Genomic DNA, 18,555 nt, shown 5'->3' with positions numbered 1-18,555 from the left:
TATATATATACAATCAGCTCACTTTAACATTTGCAGCTTATAACCATTTACCACCAGGGGTCACTACTAACAAAAAGCATCCACTCCACTTCTAAATCCAGCCCCTAGAGTTGAGCAGAAGCATAAGATTCCCCACTGCTTCATTCCATTTTCCATTAGATTACAGATGTAAATTGTTTTTGATGGTATGGTCTGTGCAGATTGAAATATTCAGAGCATATTCTGACTTTTAGTTAACACATCTGTAAGCAATTTGGCCATCACTGAATTCAACGTTTATCTCAATCGTAATAGAGAAGGATAATGACAAATATAGTTTACAATGTTATTAAGTACATCATTTTATTTAATTGTGTGAATAAAAGGAATCGTCTACCCGTCGGGGAATTGAACCCCGGTCTCCCGCGTGACAGGCGGGGATACTGACCACTATACTAACGAGGACATATTGGCTTCAGTTCAACAGTGCTCACCTCCATGAGGTTAGGGCATGCCCTCAATCAATTCACAGTATTGTAATAGGCAGCTTTGCTTCTTTTGGTTAGGAGAAGCAATCTTTTTTCATAAATGATTACAAATCAGAAATTCCTAGCCAAAAATAATCTGCTTTAATAAGAAATGATTGATTAAAATAAATACCTATTTATCGATCTGTCTATCTATCTTTCTATCTATCTATGTATATGTATATATATATATATATATATATATATATATATATATATATATATACAATCAGCTCACTTTAACATTTGCAGCTTATAACCATTTACCACCAGGGGTCACTACTAACAAAAAGCATCCACTCCACTTCTAAATCCAGCCCCTAGAGTTGAGCAGAAGCATAAGATTCCCCACTGCTTCATTCCATTTTCCATTAGATTACAGATGTAAATTGTTTTTGATGGTATGGTCTGTGCAGATTGAAATATTCAGAGCATATTCTGACTTTTAGTTAACACATCTGTAAGCAATTTGGCCATCACTGAATTCAACGTTTATCTCAATCGTAATAGAGAAGGATAATGACAAATATAGTTTACAATGTTATTAAGTACATCATTTTATTTAATTGTGTGAATAAAAGGAATCGTCTCCCCGTCGGGGAATTGAACCCCGGTCTCCCGCGTGACAGGCGGGGATACTGACCACTATACTAACGAGGACATATTGGCTTCAGTTCAACAGTGCTCACCTCCATGAGGTTAGGGCATGCCCTCAATCAATTCACAGTATTGTAATAGGCAGCTTTGCTTCCTTTGGTTAGGAGAAGCAATCTTTTTTCATAAATGATTACAAATCAGAAATTCCTAGCCAAAAATAATCTGCTTTAATAAGAAATGATTGATTAAAATAAATACCTATCTATCGATCTGTCTATCTATCTTTCTATCTATCTATGTATATATATATATATATATATATATATATATATACAATCAGCTCACTTTACCATTTGCAGCTTATAACCATTTACCACCAGGGGTCACTACTAACAAAAAGCATCCTCTCCACTTCTAAATCTAGCCCCTAGAGTTGAGCAGAAGCATAAGATTCCCCACTGCTTCATTCCATTTCCATTAGATTATAGATGTAAATTGTTTTTGATGGTATGGTCTGTGCAGATTGAAATATTCAGAGCATATTCTGACTTTTAGTTAACACATCTGTAAGCAATTTGGCCATCACTGAATTCAACGTTTATCTCAATCGTAATAGACAAGGATAATGACAAATATAGTTTACAATGTTATTAAGTGCATCATTTTATTTAATTGTGTGAATAAAAGGAATCGTCTCCCCGACGGGGAATTGAACCCCGGTCTCCCGCGTGACAGGCGGGGATACTGCCAACTATACTATCGAGGACATATTGGCTTCAGTTCAACAGTGCTCACCTCCATGAGGTTAGGGCATGCCCTCAATCAATTCACAGTATTGTAATAGGCAGCTTTGCTTCTTTTGGTTAGGAGAAGCAATCTTTTTTCATAAATGATTACAAATCAGAAATTCCTAGCCAAAAATAATCTGCTTTAATAAGAAATGATTGATTAAAATAAATACCTATTTATCGATCTGTCTATCTATCTTTCTATCTATCTATGTATATGTATATATATATATATATATATATATATATATATATATATATATATATATACAATCAGCTCACTTTAACATTTGCAGCTTATAACCATTTACCACCAGGGGTCACTACTAACAAAAAGCATCCACTCCACTTCTAAATCCAGCCCCTAGAGTTGAGCAGAAGCATAAGATTCCCCACTGCTTCATTCCATTTTCCATTAGATTACAGATGTAAATTGTTTTTGATGGTATGGTCTGTGCAGATTGAAATATTCAGAGCATATTCTGACTTTTAGTTAACACATCTGTAAGCAATTTGGCCATCACTGAATTCAACGTTTATCTCAATCGTAATAGAGAAGGATAATGACAAATATAGTTTACAATGTTATTAAGTACATCATTTTATTTAATTGTGTGAATAAAAGGAATCGTCTCCCCGTCGGGGAATTGAACCCCGGTCTCCCGCGTGACAGGCGGGGATACTGACCACTATACTAACGAGGACATATTGGCTTCAGTTCAACAGTGCTCACCTCCATGAGGTTAGGGCATGCCCTCAATCAATTCACAGTATTGTAATAGGCAGCTTTGCTTCTTTTGGTTAGGAGAAGCAATCTTTTTTCATAAATGATTACAAATCAGAAATTCCTAGCCAAAAATAATCTGCTTTAATAAGAAATGATTGATTAAAATAAATACCTATTTATCGATCTGTCTATCTATCTTTCTATCTATCTATGTATATGTATATATATATATATATATATATATATATATATATATATATATATATATATATATATATACAATCAGCTCACTTTAACATTTGCAGCTTATAACCATTTACCACCAGGGGTCACTACTAACAAAAAGCATCCACTCCACTTCTAAATCCAGCCCCTAGAGTTGAGCAGAAGCATAAGATTCCCCACTGCTTCATTCCATTTTCCATTAGATTACAGATGTAAATTGTTTTTGATGGTATGGTCTGTGCAGATTGAAATATTCAGAGCATATTCTGACTTTTAGTTAACACATCTGTAAGCAATTTGGCCATCACTGAATTCAACGTTTATCTCAATCGTAATAGAGAAGGATAATGACAAATATAGTTTACAATGTTATTAAGTACATCATTTTATTTAATTGTGTGAATAAAAGGAATCGTCTCCCCGTCGGGGAATTGAACCCCGGTCTCCCGCGTGACAGGCGGGGATACTGACCACTATACTAACGAGGACATATTGGCTTCAGTTCAACAGTGCTCACCTCCATGAGGTTAGGGCATGCCCTCAATCAATTCACAGTATTGTAATAGGCAGCTTTGCTTCCTTTGGTTAGGAGAAGCAATCTTTTTTCATAAATGATTACAAATCAGAAATTCCTAGCCAAAAATAATCTGCTTTAATAAGAAATGATTGATTAAAATAAATACCTATCTATCGATCTGTCTATCTATCTTTCTATCTATCTATGTATATATATATATATATATATATATATATATATACAATCAGCTCACTTTACCATTTGCAGCTTATAACCATTTACCACCAGGGGTCACTACTAACAAAAAGCATCCACTCCACTTCTAAATCTAGCCCCTAGAGTTGAGCAGAAGCATAAGATTCCCCACTGCTTCATTCCATTTCCATTAGATTATAGATGTAAATTGTTTTTGATGGTATGGTCTGTGCAGATTGAAATATTCAGAGCATATTCTGACTTTTAGTTAACACATCTGTAAGCAATTTGGCCATCACTGAATTCAACGTTTATCTCAATCGTAATAGACAAGGATAATGACAAATATAGTTTACAATGTTATTAAGTACATCATTTTATTTAATTGTGTGAATAAAAGGAATTCCCCGTCGGGGAATTGAACCCCGGTCTCCCACGTGACAGGCGGGGATACTGACCACTATACTAACGAGGACATATTGGCTTCAGTTCAACAGTGCTCACCTCCATGAGGTTAGGGCATGCCCTCAATCAATTCACAGTATTGTAATAGGCAGCTTTGCTTCTTTTGGTTAGGAGAAGCAATCTTTTTTCATAAATGATTACAAATCAGAAATTCCTAGCCAAAAATAATCTGCTTTAATAAGAAATGATTGATTAAAATAAATACCTATTTATCGATCTGTCTATCTATCTTTCTATCTATCTATGTATATGTATATATATATATATATATATATATACAATCAGCTCACTTTACCATTTGCAGCTTATAACCATTTACCACCAGGGGTCACTACTAACAAAAAGCATCCACTCCACTTCTAAATCTAGCCCCTAGAGTTGAGCAGAAGCATAAGATTCCCCACTGCTTCATTCCATTTCCATTAGATTATAGATGTAAATTGTTTTTGATGGTATGGTCTGTGCAGATTGAAATATTCAGAGCATATTCTGACTTTTAGTTAACACATCTGTAAGCAATTTGTCCATCACTGAATTCAACGTTTATCTCAATCGTAATAGACAAGGATAATGACAAATATAGTTTACAATGTTATTAAGTACATCATTTTATTTAATTGTGCGAATAAAAGGAATCGTCTCCCCGTCGGGGAATTGAACCCCGGTCTCCCGCGTGACAGGCGGGGATACTGACCACTATACTAACGAGGACATATTGGCTTCAGTTCAACAGTGCTCACCTCCATGAGGTTAGGGCATGCCCTCAATGAATTCACAGTATTGTAATAGGCAGCTTTGCTTCTTTTGGTTAGGAGAAGCAATCTTTTTTCATAAATGATTACAAATCAGAAATTCCTAGCCAAAAATAATCTGCTTTAATAAGAAATGATTGATTAAAATAAATACCTATTTATCGATCTGTCTATCTATCTTTCTATCTATCTATGTATATGTATATATATATATATATATATATATATATATATATACAATCAGCTCACTTTAACATTTGCAGCTTATAACCATTTACCACCAGGGGTCACTACTAACAAAAAGCATCCACTCCACTTCTAAATCCAGCCCCTAGAGTTGAGCAGAAGCATAAGATTCCCCACTGCTTCATTCCATTTTCCATTAGATTACAGATGTAAATTGTTTTTGATGGTATGGTCTGTGCAGATTGAAATATTCAGAGCATATTCTGACTTTTAGTTAACACATCTGTAAGCAATTTGGCCATCACTGAATTCAACGTTTATCTCAATCGTAATAGAGAAGGATAATGACAAATATAGTTTACAATGTTATTAAGTACATCATTTTATTTAATTGTGTGAATAAAAGGAATCGTCTCCCCGTCGGGGAATTGAACCCCGGTCTCCCGCGTGACAGGCGGGGATACTGACCACTATACTAACGAGGACATATTGGCTTCAGTTCAACAGTGCTCACCTCCATGAGGTTAGGGCATGCCCTCAATCAATTCACAGTATTGTAATAGGCAGCTTTGCTTCCTTTGGTTAGGAGAAGCAATCTTTTTTCATAAATGATTACAAATCAGAAATTCCTAGCCAAAAATAATCTGCTTTAATAAGAAATGATTGATTAAAATAAATACCTATTTATCGATCTGTCTATCTATCTTTCTATCTATCTATGTATATGTATATATATATATATATATATATACAATCAGCTCACTTTACCATTTGCAGCTTATAACCATTTACCACCAGGGGTCACTACTAACAAAAAGCATCCACTCCACTTCTAAATCTAGCCCCTAGAGTTGAGCAGAAGCATAAGATTCCCCACTGCTTCATTCCATTTCCATTAGATTATAGATGTAAATTGTTTTTGATGGTATGGTCTGTGCAGATTGAAATATTCAGAGCATATTCTGACTTTTAGTTAACACATCTGTAAGCAATTTGTCCATCACTGAATTCAACGTTTATCTCAATCGTAATAGACAAGGATAATGACAAATATAGTTTACAATGTTATTAAGTACATCATTTTATTTAATTGTGCGAATAAAAGGAATCGTCTCCCCGTCGGGGAATTGAACCCCGGTCTCCCGCGTGACAGGCGGGGATACTGACCACTATACTAACGAGGACATATTGGCTTCAGTTCAACAGTGCTCACCTCCATGAGGTTAGGGCATGCCCTCAATGAATTCACAGTATTGTAATAGGCAGCTTTGCTTCTTTTGGTTAGGAGAAGCAATCTTTTTTCATAAATGATTACAAATCAGAAATTCCTAGCCAAAAATAATCTGCTTTAATAAGAAATGATTGATTAAAATAAATACCTATTTATCGATCTGTCTATCTATCTTTCTATCTATCTATGTATATGTATATATATATATATATATATATACAATCAGCTCACTTTACCATTTGCAGCTTATAACCACTTACCACCAGGGGTCACTACTAACAAAAAGCATCCACTCCACTTCTAAATCTAGCCCCTAGAGTTGAGCAGAAGCATAAGATTCCCCACTGCTTCATTCCATTTTCCATTAGATTATAGATGTAAATTGTTTTTGATGGTATGGTCTGTGCAGATTGAAATATTCAGAGCATATTCTGACTTTTAGTTAACACATCTGTAAGCAATTTGTCCATCACTGAATTCAACGTTTATCTCAATCGTAATAGACAAGGATAATGACAAATATAGTTTACAATGTTATTAAGTACATCATTTTATTTAATTGTGCGAATAAAAGGAATCGTCTCCCCGTCGGGGAATTGAACCCCGGTCTCCCGCGTGACAGGCGGGGATACTGACCACTATACTAACGAGGACATATTGGCTTCAGTTCAACAGTGCTCACCTATATGAGGTTAGGGCATGCCCTCAATGAATTCACAGTATTGTAATAGGCAGCTTTGCTTCTTTTGGTTAGGAGAAGCAATCTTTTTTCATAAATGATTACAAATCAGAAATTCCTAGCCAAAAATAATCTGCTTTAATAAGAAATGATTGATTAAAATAAATACCTATTTATCGATCTGTCTATCTATCTTTCTATCTATCTATGTATATGTATATATATATATATATATATATATATATACAATCAGCTCACTTTACCATTTGCAGCTTATAACCATTTACCACCAGGGGTCACTACTAACAAAAAGCATCCACTCCACTTCTAAATCTAGCCCCTAGAGTTGAGCAGAAGCATAAGATTCCCCACTGCTTCATTCCATTTCCATTAGATTATAGATGTAAATTGTTTTTGATGGTATGGTCTGTGCAGATTGAAATATTCAGAGCATATTCTGACTTTTAGTTAACACATCTGTAAGCAATTTGGCCATCACTGAATTCAACGTTTATCTCAATCGTAATAGACAAGGATAATGACAAATATAGTTTACAATGTTATTAAGTACATCTTTTTATTTAATAGTGTGAATAAAAGGAATCGTCTCCCCGTCGGGGAATTGAACCCCGGTCTCCCGCGTGACAGGCGGGGATACTGACCACTATACTAACGAGGACATATTGGCTTCAGTTCAACAGTGCTCACCTCCATGAGTTTAGGGCATGCCCTCAATCAATTCACAGTATTGTAATAGGCAGCTTTGCTTCTTTTGGTTAGGAGAAGCAATCTTTTTTTATAAATGATTACAAATCAGAAATTCCTAGCCAAAAATAATCTGCTTTAATAAGAAATGATTGATTAAAATAAATACCTATTTATCGATCTGTCTATCTATCTTTCTATCTATCTATGTATATGTATATATATATATATATATATATATATATATATATACAATCAGCTCACTTTAACATTTGCAGCTTATAACCATTTACCACCAGGGGTCACTACTAACAAAAAGCATCCACTCCACTTCTAAATCCAGCCCCTAGAGTTGAGCAGAAGCATAAGATTCCCCACTGCTTCATTCCATTTTCCATTAGATTACAGATGTAAATTGTTTTTGATGGTATGGTCTGTGCAGATTGAAATATTCAGAGCATATTCTGACTTTTAGTTAACACATCTGTAAGCAATTTGGCCATCACTGAATTCAACGTTTATCTCAATCGTAATAGAGAAGGATAATGACAAATATAGTTTACAATGTTATTAAGTACATCATTTTATTTAATTGTGTGAATAAAAGGAATCGTCTCCCCGTCGGGGAATTGAACCCCGGTCTCCCGCGTGACAGGCGGGGATACTGACCACTATACTAACGAGGACATATTGGCTTCAGTTCAACAGTGCTCACCTCCATGAGGTTAGGGCATGCCCTCAATCAATTCACAGTATTGTAATAGGCAGCTTTGCTTCCTTTGGTTAGGAGAAGCAATCTTTTTTCATAAATGATTACAAATCAGAAATTCCTAGCCAAAAATAATCTGCTTTAATAAGAAATGATTGATTAAAATAAATACCTATCTATCGATCTGTCTATCTATCTTTCTATCTATCTATGTATATATATATATATATATATATATATATATACAATCAGCTCACTTTACCATTTGCAGCTTATAACCATTTACCACCAGGGGTCACTACTAACAAAAAGCATCCACTCCACTTCTAAATCTAGCCCCTAGAGTTGAGCAGAAGCATAAGATTCCCCACTGCTTCATTCCATTTCCATTAGATTATAGATGTAAATTGTTTTTGATGGTATGGTCTGTGCAGATTGAAATATTCAGAGCATATTCTGACTTTTAGTTAACACATCTGTAAGCAATTTGGCCATCACTGAATTCAACGTTTATCTCAATCGTAATAGACAAGGATAATGACAAATATAGTTTACAATGTTATTAAGTACATCATTTTATTTAATTGTGTGAATAAAAGGAATCGTCTCCCCGTCGGGGAATTGAACCCCGGTCTCCCACGTGACAGGCGGGGATACTGACCACTATACTAACGAGGACATATTGGCTTCAGTTCAACAGTGCTCACCTCCATGAGGTTAGGGCATGCCCTCAATCAATTCACAGTATTGTAATAGGCAGCTTTGCTTCTTTTGGTTAGGAGAAGCAATCTTTTTTCATAAATGATTACAAATCAGAAATTCCTAGCCAAAAATAATCTGCTTTAATAAGAAATGATTGATTAAAATAAATACCTATTTATCGATCTGTCTATCTATCTTTCTATCTATCTATGTATATGTATATATATATATATATATATATATACAATCAGCTCACTTTACCATTTGCAGCTTATAACCATTTACCACCAGGGGTCACTACTAACAAAAAGCATCCACTCCACTTCTAAATCTAGCCCCTAGAGTTGAGCAGAAGCATAAGATTCCCCACTGCTTCATTCCATTTCCATTAGATTATAGATGTAAATTGTTTTTGATGGTATGGTCTGTGCAGATTGAAATATTCAGAGCATATTCTGACTTTTAGTTAACACATCTGTAAGCAATTTGTCCATCACTGAATTCAACGTTTATCTCAATCGTAATAGACAAGGATAATGACAAATATAGTTTACAATGTTATTAAGTACATCATTTTATTTAATTGTGCGAATAAAAGGAATCGTCTCCCCGTCGGGGAATTGAACCCCGGTCTCCCGCGTGACAGGCGGGGATACTGACCACTATACTAACGAGGACATATTGGCTTCAGTTCAACAGTGCTCACCTCCATGAGGTTAGGGCATGCCCTCAATGAATTCACAGTATTGTAATAGGCAGCTTTGCTTCTTTTGGTTAGGAGAAGCAATCTTTTTTCATAAATGATTACAAATCAGAAATTCCTAGCCAAAAATAATCTGCTTTAATAAGAAATGATTGATTAAAATAAATACCTATTTATCGATCTGTCTATCTATCTTTCTATCTATCTATGTATATGTATATATATATATATATATATATATATATATATATACAATCAGCTCACTTTAACATTTGCAGCTTATAACCATTTACCACCAGGGGTCACTACTAACAAAAAGCATCCACTCCACTTCTAAATCCAGCCCCTAGAGTTGAGCAGAAGCATAAGATTCCCCACTGCTTCATTCCATTTTCCATTAGATTACAGATGTAAATTGTTTTTGATGGTATGGTCTGTGCAGATTGAAATATTCAGAGCATATTCTGACTTTTAGTTAACACATCTGTAAGCAATTTGGCCATCACTGAATTCAACGTTTATCTCAATCGTAATAGAGAAGGATAATGACAAATATAGTTTACAATGTTATTAAGTACATCATTTTATTTAATTGTGTGAATAAAAGGAATCGTCTCCCCGTCGGGGAATTGAACCCCGGTCTCCCGCGTGACAGGGGGGGATACTGACCACTATACTAACGAGGACATATTGGCTTCAGTTCAACAGTGCTCACCTCCATGAGGTTAGGGCATGCCCTCAATGAATTCACAGTATTGTAATAGGCAGCTTTGCTTCTTTTGGTTAGGAGAAGCAATCTTTTTTCATAAATGATTACAAATCAGAAATTCCTAGCCAAAAATAATCTGCTTTAATAAGAAATGATTGATTAAAATAAATACCTATTTATCGATCTGTCTATCTATCTTTCTATCTATCTATGTATATGTATATATATATATATATATATATATATATATATATACAATCAGCTCACTTTAACATTTGCAGCTTATAACCATTTACCACCAGGGGTCACTACTAACAAAAAGCATCCACTCCACTTCTAAATCCAGCCCCTAGAGTTGAGCAGAAGCATAAGATTCCCCACTGCTTCATTCCATTTTCCATTAGATTACAGATGTAAATTGTTTTTGATGGTATGGTCTGTGCAGATTGAAATATTCAGAGCATATTCTGACTTTTAGTTAACACATCTGTAAGCAATTTGGCCATCACTGAATTCAACGTTTATCTCAATCGTAATAGAGAAGGATAATGACAAATATAGTTTACAATGTTATTAAGTACATCATTTTATTTAATTGTGTGAATAAAAGGAATCGTCTCCCCGTCGGGGAATTGAACCCCGGTCTCCCGCGTGACAGGCGGGGATACTGACCACTATACTAACGAGGACATATTGGCTTCAGTTCAACAGTGCTCACCTCCATGAGGTTAGGGCATGCCCTCAATCAATTCACAGTATTGTAATAGGCAGCTTTGCTTCCTTTGGTTAGGAGAAGCAATCTTTTTTCATAAATGATTACAAATCAGAAATTCCTAGCCAAAAATAATCTGCTTTAATAAGAAATGATTGATTAAAATAAATACCTATTTATCGATCTGTCTATCTATCTTTCTATCTATCTATGTATATGTATATATATATATATATATATATACAATCAGCTCACTTTACCATTTGCAGCTTATAACCATTTACCACCAGGGGTCACTACTAACAAAAAGCATCCACTCCACTTCTAAATCTAGCCCCTAGAGTTGAGCAGAAGCATAAGATTCCCCACTGCTTCATTCCATTTCCATTAGATTATAGATGTAAATTGTTTTTGATGGTATGGTCTGTGCAGATTGAAATATTCAGAGCATATTCTGACTTTTAGTTAACACATCTGTAAGCAATTTGTCCATCACTGAATTCAACGTTTATCTCAATCGTAATAGACAAGGATAATGACAAATATAGTTTACAATGTTATTAAGTACATCATTTTATTTAATTGTGCGAATAAAAGGAATCGTCTCCCCGTCGGGGAATTGAACCCCGGTCTCCCGCGTGACAGGCGGGGATACTGACCACTATACTAACGAGGACATATTGGCTTCAGTTCAACAGTGCTCACCTCCATGAGGTTAGGGCATGCCCTCAATGAATTCACAGTATTGTAATAGGCAGCTTTGCTTCTTTTGGTTAGGAGAAGCAATCTTTTTTCATAAATGATTACAAATCAGAAATTCCTAGCCAAAAATAATCTGCTTTAATAAGAAATGATTGATTAAAATAAATACCTATTTATCGATCTGTCTATCTATCTTTCTATCTATCTATGTATATGTATATATATATATATATATATATACAATCAGCTCACTTTACCATTTGCAGCTTATAACCACTTACCACCAGGGGTCACTACTAACAAAAAGCATCCACTCCACTTCTAAATCTAGCCCCTAGAGTTGAGCAGAAGCATAAGATTCCCCACTGCTTCATTCCATTTTCCATTAGATTATAGATGTAAATTGTTTTTGATGGTATGGTCTGTGCAGATTGAAATATTCAGAGCATATTCTGACTTTTAGTTAACACATCTGTAAGCAATTTGTCCATCACTGAATTCAACGTTTATCTCAATCGTAATAGACAAGGATAATGACAAATATAGTTTACAATGTTATTAAGTACATCATTTTATTTAATTGTGCGAATAAAAGGAATCGTCTCCCCGTCGGGGAATTGAACCCCGGTCTCCCGCGTGACAGGCGGGGATACTGACCACTATACTAACGAGGACATATTGGCTTCAGTTCAACAGTGCTCACCTATATGAGGTTAGGGCATGCCCTCAATGAATTCACAGTATTGTAATAGGCAGCTTTGCTTCTTTTGGTTAGGAGAAGCAATCTTTTTTCATAAATGATTACAAATCAGAAATTCCTAGCCAAAAATAATCTGCTTTAATAAGAAATGATTGATTAAAATAAATACCTATTTATCGATCTGTCTATCTATCTTTCTATCTATCTATGTATATGTATATATATATATATATATATATATATATACAATCAGCTCACTTTACCATTTGCAGCTTATAACCATTTACCACCAGGGGTCACTACTAACAAAAAGCATCCACTCCACTTCTAAATCTAGCCCCTAGAGTTGAGCAGAAGCATAAGATTCCCCACTGCTTCATTCCATTTCCATTAGATTATAGATGTAAATTGTTTTTGATGGTATGGTCTGTGCAGATTGAAATATTCAGAGCATATTCTGACTTTTAGTTAACACATCTGTAAGCAATTTGGCCATCACTGAATTCAACGTTTATCTCAATCGTAATAGACAAGGATAATGACAAATATAGTTTACAATGTTATTAAGTACATCTTTTTATTTAATAGTGTGAATAAAAGGAATCGTCTCCCCGTCGGGGAATTGAACCCCGGTCTCCCGCGTGACAGGCGGGGATACTGACCACTATACTAACGAGGACATATTGGCTTCAGTTCAACAGTGCTCACCTCCATGAGGTTAGGGCATGCCCTCAATCAATTCACAGTATTGTAATAGGCAGCTTTGCTTCTTTTGGTTAGGAGAAGCAATCTTTTTTTATAAATGATTACAAATCAGAAATTCCTAGCCAAAAATAATCTGCTTTAATAAGAAATGATTGATTAAAATAAATACCTATTTATCGATCTGTCTATCTATCTTTCTATCTATCTATGTATATGTATATATATATATATATATATATATATATATATATACAATCAGCTCACTTTAACATTTGCAGCTTATAACCATTTACCACCAGGGGTCACTACTAACAAAAAGCATCCACTCCACTTCTAAATCCAGCCCCTAGAGTTGAGCAGAAGCATAAGATTCCCCACTGCTTCATTCCATTTTCCATTAGATTACAGATGTAAATTGTTTTTGATGGTATGGTCTGTGCAGATTGAAATATTCAGAGCATATTCTGACTTTTAGTTAACACATCTGTAAGCAATTTGGCCATCACTGAATTCAACGTTTATCTCAATCGTAATAGAGAAGGATAATGACAAATATAGTTTACAATGTTATTAAGTACATCATTTTATTTAATTGTGTGAATAAAAGGAATCGTCTCCCCGTCGGGGAATTGAACCCCGGTCTCCCGCGTGACAGGCGGGGATACTGACCACTATACTAACGAGGACATATTGGCTTCAGTTCAACAGTGCTCACCTCCATGAGGTTAGGGCATGCCCTCAATCAATTCACAGTATTGTAATAGGCAGCTTTGCTTCCTTTGGTTAGGAGAAGCAATCTTTTTTCATAAATGATTACAAATCAGAAATTCCTAGCCAAAAATAATCTGCTTTAATAAGAAATGATTGATTAAAATAAATACCTATCTATCGATCTGTCTATCTATCTTTCTATCTATCTATGTATATATATATATATATATATATATATATATACAATCAGCTCACTTTACCATTTGCAGCTTATAACCATTTACCACCAGGGGTCACTACTAACAAAAAGCATCCACTCCACTTCTAAATCTAGCCCCTAGAGTTGAGCAGAAGCATAAGATTCCCCACTGCTTCATTCCATTTCCATTAGATTATAGATGTAAATTGTTTTTGATGGTATGGTCTGTGCAGATTGAAATATTCAGAGCATATTCTGACTTTTAGTTAACACATCTGTAAGCAATTTGGCCATCACTGAATTCAACGTTTATCTCAATCGTAATAGACAAGGATAATGACAAATATAGTTTACAATGTTATTAAGTACATCATTTTATTTAATTGTGTGAATAAAAGGAATCGTCTCCCCGTCGGGGAATTGAACCCCGGTCTCCCACGTGACAGGCGGGGATACTGACCACTATACTAACGAGGACATATTGGCTTCAGTTCAACAGTGCTCACCTCCATGAGGTTAGGGCATGCCCTCAATCAATTCACAGTATTGTAATAGGCAGCTTTGCTTCTTTTGGTTAGGAGAAGCAATCTTTTTTCATAAATGATTACAAATCAGAAATTCCTAGCCAAAAATAATCTGCTTTAATAAGAAATGATTGATTAAAATAAATACCTATTTATCGATCTGTCTATCTATCTTTCTATCTATCTATGTATATGTATATATATATATATATATATGCAATCAGCTCACTTTACCATTTGCAGCTTATAACCATTTACCACCAGGGGTCACTACTAACAAAAAGCATCCACTCCACTTCTAAATCTAGCCCCTAGAGTTGAGCAGAAGCATAAGATTCCCCACTGCTTCATTCCATTTCCATTAGATTATAGATGTAAATTGTTTTTGATGGTATGGTCTGTGCAGATTGAAATATTCAGAGCATATTCTGACTTTTAGTTAACACATCTGTAAGCAATTTGTCCATCACTGAATTCAACGTTTATCTCAATCGTAATAGACAAGGATAATGACAAATATAGTTTACAATGTTATTAAGTACATCATTTTATTTAATTGTGCGAATAAAAGGAATCGTCTCCCCGTCGGGGAATTGAACCCCGGTCTCCCGCGTGACAGGCGGGGATACTGACCACTATACTAACGAGGACATATTGGCTTCAGTTCAACAGTGCTCACCTCCATGAGGTTAGGGCATGCCCTCAATGAATTCACAGTATTGTAATAGGCAGCTTTGCTTCTTTTGGTTAGGAGAAGCAATCTTTTTTCATAAATGATTACAAATCAGAAATTCCTAGCCAAAAATAATCTGCTTTAATAAGAAATGATTGATTAAAATAAATACCTATTTATCGATCTGTCTATCTATCTTTCTATCTATCTATGTATATGTATATATATATATATATATATATATATATACAATCAGCTCACTTTACCATTTGCAGCTTATAACCATTTACCACCAGGGGTCACTACTAACAAAAAGCATCCACTCCACTTCTAAATCTAGCCCCTAGAGTTGAGCAGAAGCATAAGATTCCCCACTGCTTCATTCCATTTCCATTAGATTATAGATGTAAATTGTTTTTGATGGTATGGTCTGTGCAGATTGAAATATTCAGAGCATATTCTGACTTTTAGTTAACACATCTGTAAGCAATTTGGCCATCACTGAATTCAACGTTTATCTCAATCGTAATAGACAAGGATAATGACAAATATAGTTTACAATGTTATTAAGTACATCATTTTATTTAATTGTGTGAATAAAAGGAATCGTCTCCCCGTCGGGGAATTGAACCCCGGTCTCCCGCGTGACAGGCGGGGATACTGACCACTATACTAACGAGGACATATTGGCTTCAGTTCAACAGTGCTCACCTCCATGAGGTTAGGGCATGCCCTCAATCAATTCACAGTATTGTAATAGGCAGCTTTGCTTCTTTTGGTTAGGAGAAGCAATCTTTTTTCATAAATGATTACAAATCAGAAATTCCTAGCCAAAAATAATCTGCTTTAATAAGAAATGATTGATTAAAATAAATACCTATTTATCGATCTGTCTATCTATCTTTCTATCTATCTATGTATATGTATATATATATATATATATATATATATATATACAATCAGCTCACTTTAACATTTGCAGCTTATAACCATTTACCACCAGGGGTCACTACTAACAAAAAGCATCCACTCCACTTCTAAATCCAGCCCCTAGAGTTGAGCAGAAGCATAAGATTCCCCACTGCTTCATTCCATTTTCCATTAGATTACAGATGTAAATTGTTTTTGATGGTATGGTCTGTGCAGATTGAAATATTCAGAGCATATTCTGACTTTTAGTTAACACATCTGTAAGCAATTTGGCCATCACTGAATTCAACGTTTATCTCAATCGTAATAGAGAAGGATAATGACAAATATAGTTTACAATGTTATTAAGTACATCATTTTATTTAATTGTGTGAATAAAAGGAATCGTCTCCCCGTCGGGGAATTGAACCCCGGTCTCCCGCGTGACAGGCGGGGATACTGACCACTATACTAACGAGGACATATTGGCTCCAGTTCAACAGTGCTCACCTCCATGAGGTTAGGGCATGCCCTCAATCAATTCACAGTATTGTAATAGGCAGCTTTGCTTCCTTTGGTTAGGAGAAGCAATCTTTTTTCATAAATGATTACAAATCAGAAATTCCTAGCCAAAAATAATCTGCTTTAATAAGAAATGATTGATTAAAATAAATACCTATCTATCGATCTGTCTATCTATCTTTCTATCTATCTATGTATATATATATATATATATATATATATATATACAATCAGCTCACTTTACCATTTGCAGCTTATAACCATTTACCACCAGGGGTCACTACTAACAAAAAGCATCCACTCCACTTCTAAATCTAGCCCCTAGAGTTGAGCAGAAGCATAAGATTCCCCACTGCTTCATTCCATTTCCATTAGATTATAGATGTAAATTGTTTTTGATGGTATGGTCTGTGCAGATTGAAATATTCAGAGCATATTCTGACTTTTAGTTAACACATCTGTAAGCAATTTGGCCATCACTGAATTCAACGTTTATCTCAATCGTAATAGACAAGGATAATGACAAATATAGTTTACAATGTTATTAAGTACATCATTTTATTTAATTGTGTGAATAAAAGGAATCGTCTCCCCGTCGGGGAATTGAACCCCGGTCTCCCGCGTGACAGGCGGGGATACTGACCACTATACTAACGAGGACATATTGGCTTCAGTTCAACAGTGCTCACCTCCATGAGGTTAGGGCATGCCCTCAATCAATTCACAGTATTGTAATAGGCAGCTTTGCTTCTTTTGGTTAGGAGAAGCAATCTTTTTTCATAAATGATTACAAATCAGAAATTCCTAGCCAAAAATAATCTGCTTTAATAAGAAATGATTGATTAAAATAAATACCTATTTATCGATCTGTCTATCTATCTTTCTATCTATCTATGTATATGTATATATATATATATATATATATATATATATACAATCAGCTCACTTTAACATTTGCAGCTTATAACCATTTACCACCAGGGGTCACTACTAACAAAAAGCATCCACTCCACTTCTAAATCCAGCCCCTAGAGTTGAGCAGAAGCATAAGATTCCCCACTGCTTCATTCCATTTTCCATTAGATTACAGATGTAAATTGTTTTTGATGGTATGGTCTGTGCAGATTGAAATATTCAGAGCATATTCTGACTTTTAGTTAACACATCTGTAAGCAATTTGGCCATCACTGAATTCAACGTTTATCTCAATCGTAATAGAGAAGGATAATGACAAATATAGTTTACAATGTTATTAAGTACATCATTTTATTTAATTGTGTGAATAAAAGGAATCGTCTCCCCGTCGGGGAATTGAACCCCGGTCTCCCGCGTGACAGGCGGGGATACTGACCACTATACTAACGAGGACATATTGGCTCCAGTTCAACAGTGCTCACCTCCATGAGGTTAGGGCATGCCCTCAATCAATTCACAGTATTGTAATAGGCAGCTTTGCTTCCTTTGGTTAGGAGAAGCAATCTTTTTTCATAAATGATTACAAATCAGAAATTCCTAGCCAAAAATAATCTGCTTTAATAAGAAATGATTGATTAAAATAAATACCTATCTATCGATCTGTCTATCTATCTTTCTATCTATCTATGTATATGTATATATATATATATATATATACAATCAGCTCACTTTACCATTTGCAGCTTATAACCATTTACCACCAGGGGTCACTACTAACAAAAAGCATCCACTCCACTTCTAAATCTAGCCCCTAGAGTTGAGCAGAAGCATAAGATTCCCCACTGCTTCATTCCATTTCCATTAGATTATAGATGTAAATTGTTTTT

At 35.0% G+C, this 18,555-nt stretch overlaps 20 non-coding genes across 20 annotated transcripts; all 20 read right to left on the bottom strand.

The window, feature by feature from the left end:
* Nucleotides 1-1,094: 1,094 nt before the first annotated feature.
* Nucleotides 1,095-1,166, bottom strand: TRNAD-GUC (transfer RNA aspartic acid (anticodon GUC)). Its single transcript has one exon. It is a non-coding gene; the product is annotated as a tRNA-Asp (tRNA).
* Nucleotides 1,167-2,523: 1,357 nt separating this feature from the next.
* Nucleotides 2,524-2,595, bottom strand: TRNAD-GUC (transfer RNA aspartic acid (anticodon GUC)). Its single transcript has one exon. It is a non-coding gene; the product is annotated as a tRNA-Asp (tRNA).
* Nucleotides 2,596-3,259: 664 nt separating this feature from the next.
* On the bottom strand, nt 3,260-3,331 carry TRNAD-GUC (transfer RNA aspartic acid (anticodon GUC)). The gene has a single exon. It is a non-coding gene; the product is annotated as a tRNA-Asp (tRNA).
* Nucleotides 3,332-4,659: 1,328 nt separating this feature from the next.
* TRNAD-GUC (transfer RNA aspartic acid (anticodon GUC)) lies at nt 4,660-4,731 on the bottom strand. Its single transcript has one exon. It is a non-coding gene; the product is annotated as a tRNA-Asp (tRNA).
* Nucleotides 4,732-5,371: 640 nt separating this feature from the next.
* On the bottom strand, nt 5,372-5,443 carry TRNAD-GUC (transfer RNA aspartic acid (anticodon GUC)). Its single transcript has one exon. It is a non-coding gene; the product is annotated as a tRNA-Asp (tRNA).
* A 627-nt stretch (nt 5,444-6,070) lies between these two features.
* TRNAD-GUC (transfer RNA aspartic acid (anticodon GUC)) lies at nt 6,071-6,142 on the bottom strand. Its single transcript has one exon. It is a non-coding gene; the product is annotated as a tRNA-Asp (tRNA).
* Nucleotides 6,143-6,770: 628 nt separating this feature from the next.
* TRNAD-GUC (transfer RNA aspartic acid (anticodon GUC)) lies at nt 6,771-6,842 on the bottom strand. The gene has a single exon. It is a non-coding gene; the product is annotated as a tRNA-Asp (tRNA).
* A 633-nt stretch (nt 6,843-7,475) lies between these two features.
* On the bottom strand, nt 7,476-7,547 carry TRNAD-GUC (transfer RNA aspartic acid (anticodon GUC)). Its single transcript has one exon. It is a non-coding gene; the product is annotated as a tRNA-Asp (tRNA).
* A 640-nt stretch (nt 7,548-8,187) lies between these two features.
* TRNAD-GUC (transfer RNA aspartic acid (anticodon GUC)) lies at nt 8,188-8,259 on the bottom strand. The gene has a single exon. It is a non-coding gene; the product is annotated as a tRNA-Asp (tRNA).
* Nucleotides 8,260-9,589: 1,330 nt separating this feature from the next.
* Nucleotides 9,590-9,661, bottom strand: TRNAD-GUC (transfer RNA aspartic acid (anticodon GUC)). Its single transcript has one exon. It is a non-coding gene; the product is annotated as a tRNA-Asp (tRNA).
* Nucleotides 9,662-11,013: 1,352 nt separating this feature from the next.
* On the bottom strand, nt 11,014-11,085 carry TRNAD-GUC (transfer RNA aspartic acid (anticodon GUC)). Its single transcript has one exon. It is a non-coding gene; the product is annotated as a tRNA-Asp (tRNA).
* A 627-nt stretch (nt 11,086-11,712) lies between these two features.
* On the bottom strand, nt 11,713-11,784 carry TRNAD-GUC (transfer RNA aspartic acid (anticodon GUC)). Its single transcript has one exon. It is a non-coding gene; the product is annotated as a tRNA-Asp (tRNA).
* Nucleotides 11,785-12,412: 628 nt separating this feature from the next.
* Nucleotides 12,413-12,484, bottom strand: TRNAD-GUC (transfer RNA aspartic acid (anticodon GUC)). The gene has a single exon. It is a non-coding gene; the product is annotated as a tRNA-Asp (tRNA).
* Nucleotides 12,485-13,117: 633 nt separating this feature from the next.
* Nucleotides 13,118-13,189, bottom strand: TRNAD-GUC (transfer RNA aspartic acid (anticodon GUC)). Its single transcript has one exon. It is a non-coding gene; the product is annotated as a tRNA-Asp (tRNA).
* Nucleotides 13,190-13,829: 640 nt separating this feature from the next.
* Nucleotides 13,830-13,901, bottom strand: TRNAD-GUC (transfer RNA aspartic acid (anticodon GUC)). The gene has a single exon. It is a non-coding gene; the product is annotated as a tRNA-Asp (tRNA).
* Nucleotides 13,902-15,227: 1,326 nt separating this feature from the next.
* On the bottom strand, nt 15,228-15,299 carry TRNAD-GUC (transfer RNA aspartic acid (anticodon GUC)). Its single transcript has one exon. It is a non-coding gene; the product is annotated as a tRNA-Asp (tRNA).
* A 633-nt stretch (nt 15,300-15,932) lies between these two features.
* Nucleotides 15,933-16,004, bottom strand: TRNAD-GUC (transfer RNA aspartic acid (anticodon GUC)). Its single transcript has one exon. It is a non-coding gene; the product is annotated as a tRNA-Asp (tRNA).
* Nucleotides 16,005-16,640: 636 nt separating this feature from the next.
* TRNAD-GUC (transfer RNA aspartic acid (anticodon GUC)) lies at nt 16,641-16,712 on the bottom strand. The gene has a single exon. It is a non-coding gene; the product is annotated as a tRNA-Asp (tRNA).
* A 629-nt stretch (nt 16,713-17,341) lies between these two features.
* TRNAD-GUC (transfer RNA aspartic acid (anticodon GUC)) lies at nt 17,342-17,413 on the bottom strand. Its single transcript has one exon. It is a non-coding gene; the product is annotated as a tRNA-Asp (tRNA).
* A 636-nt stretch (nt 17,414-18,049) lies between these two features.
* On the bottom strand, nt 18,050-18,121 carry TRNAD-GUC (transfer RNA aspartic acid (anticodon GUC)). The gene has a single exon. It is a non-coding gene; the product is annotated as a tRNA-Asp (tRNA).
* Between the last annotated feature and the right edge of the window lie 434 nt (nt 18,122-18,555).

Source organism: Triturus cristatus, chromosome 4_1 (genome assembly GCF_964204655.1).
Source record: "Triturus cristatus chromosome 4_1, aTriCri1.1, whole genome shotgun sequence".
In the NCBI taxonomy this organism is placed as follows: Eukaryota; Metazoa; Chordata; class Amphibia; order Caudata; family Salamandridae; genus Triturus; species Triturus cristatus.
The sequence above is the reverse complement of the archived record's forward strand: the minus strand, read 5'-3'. Positions and strand labels throughout refer to the sequence as shown.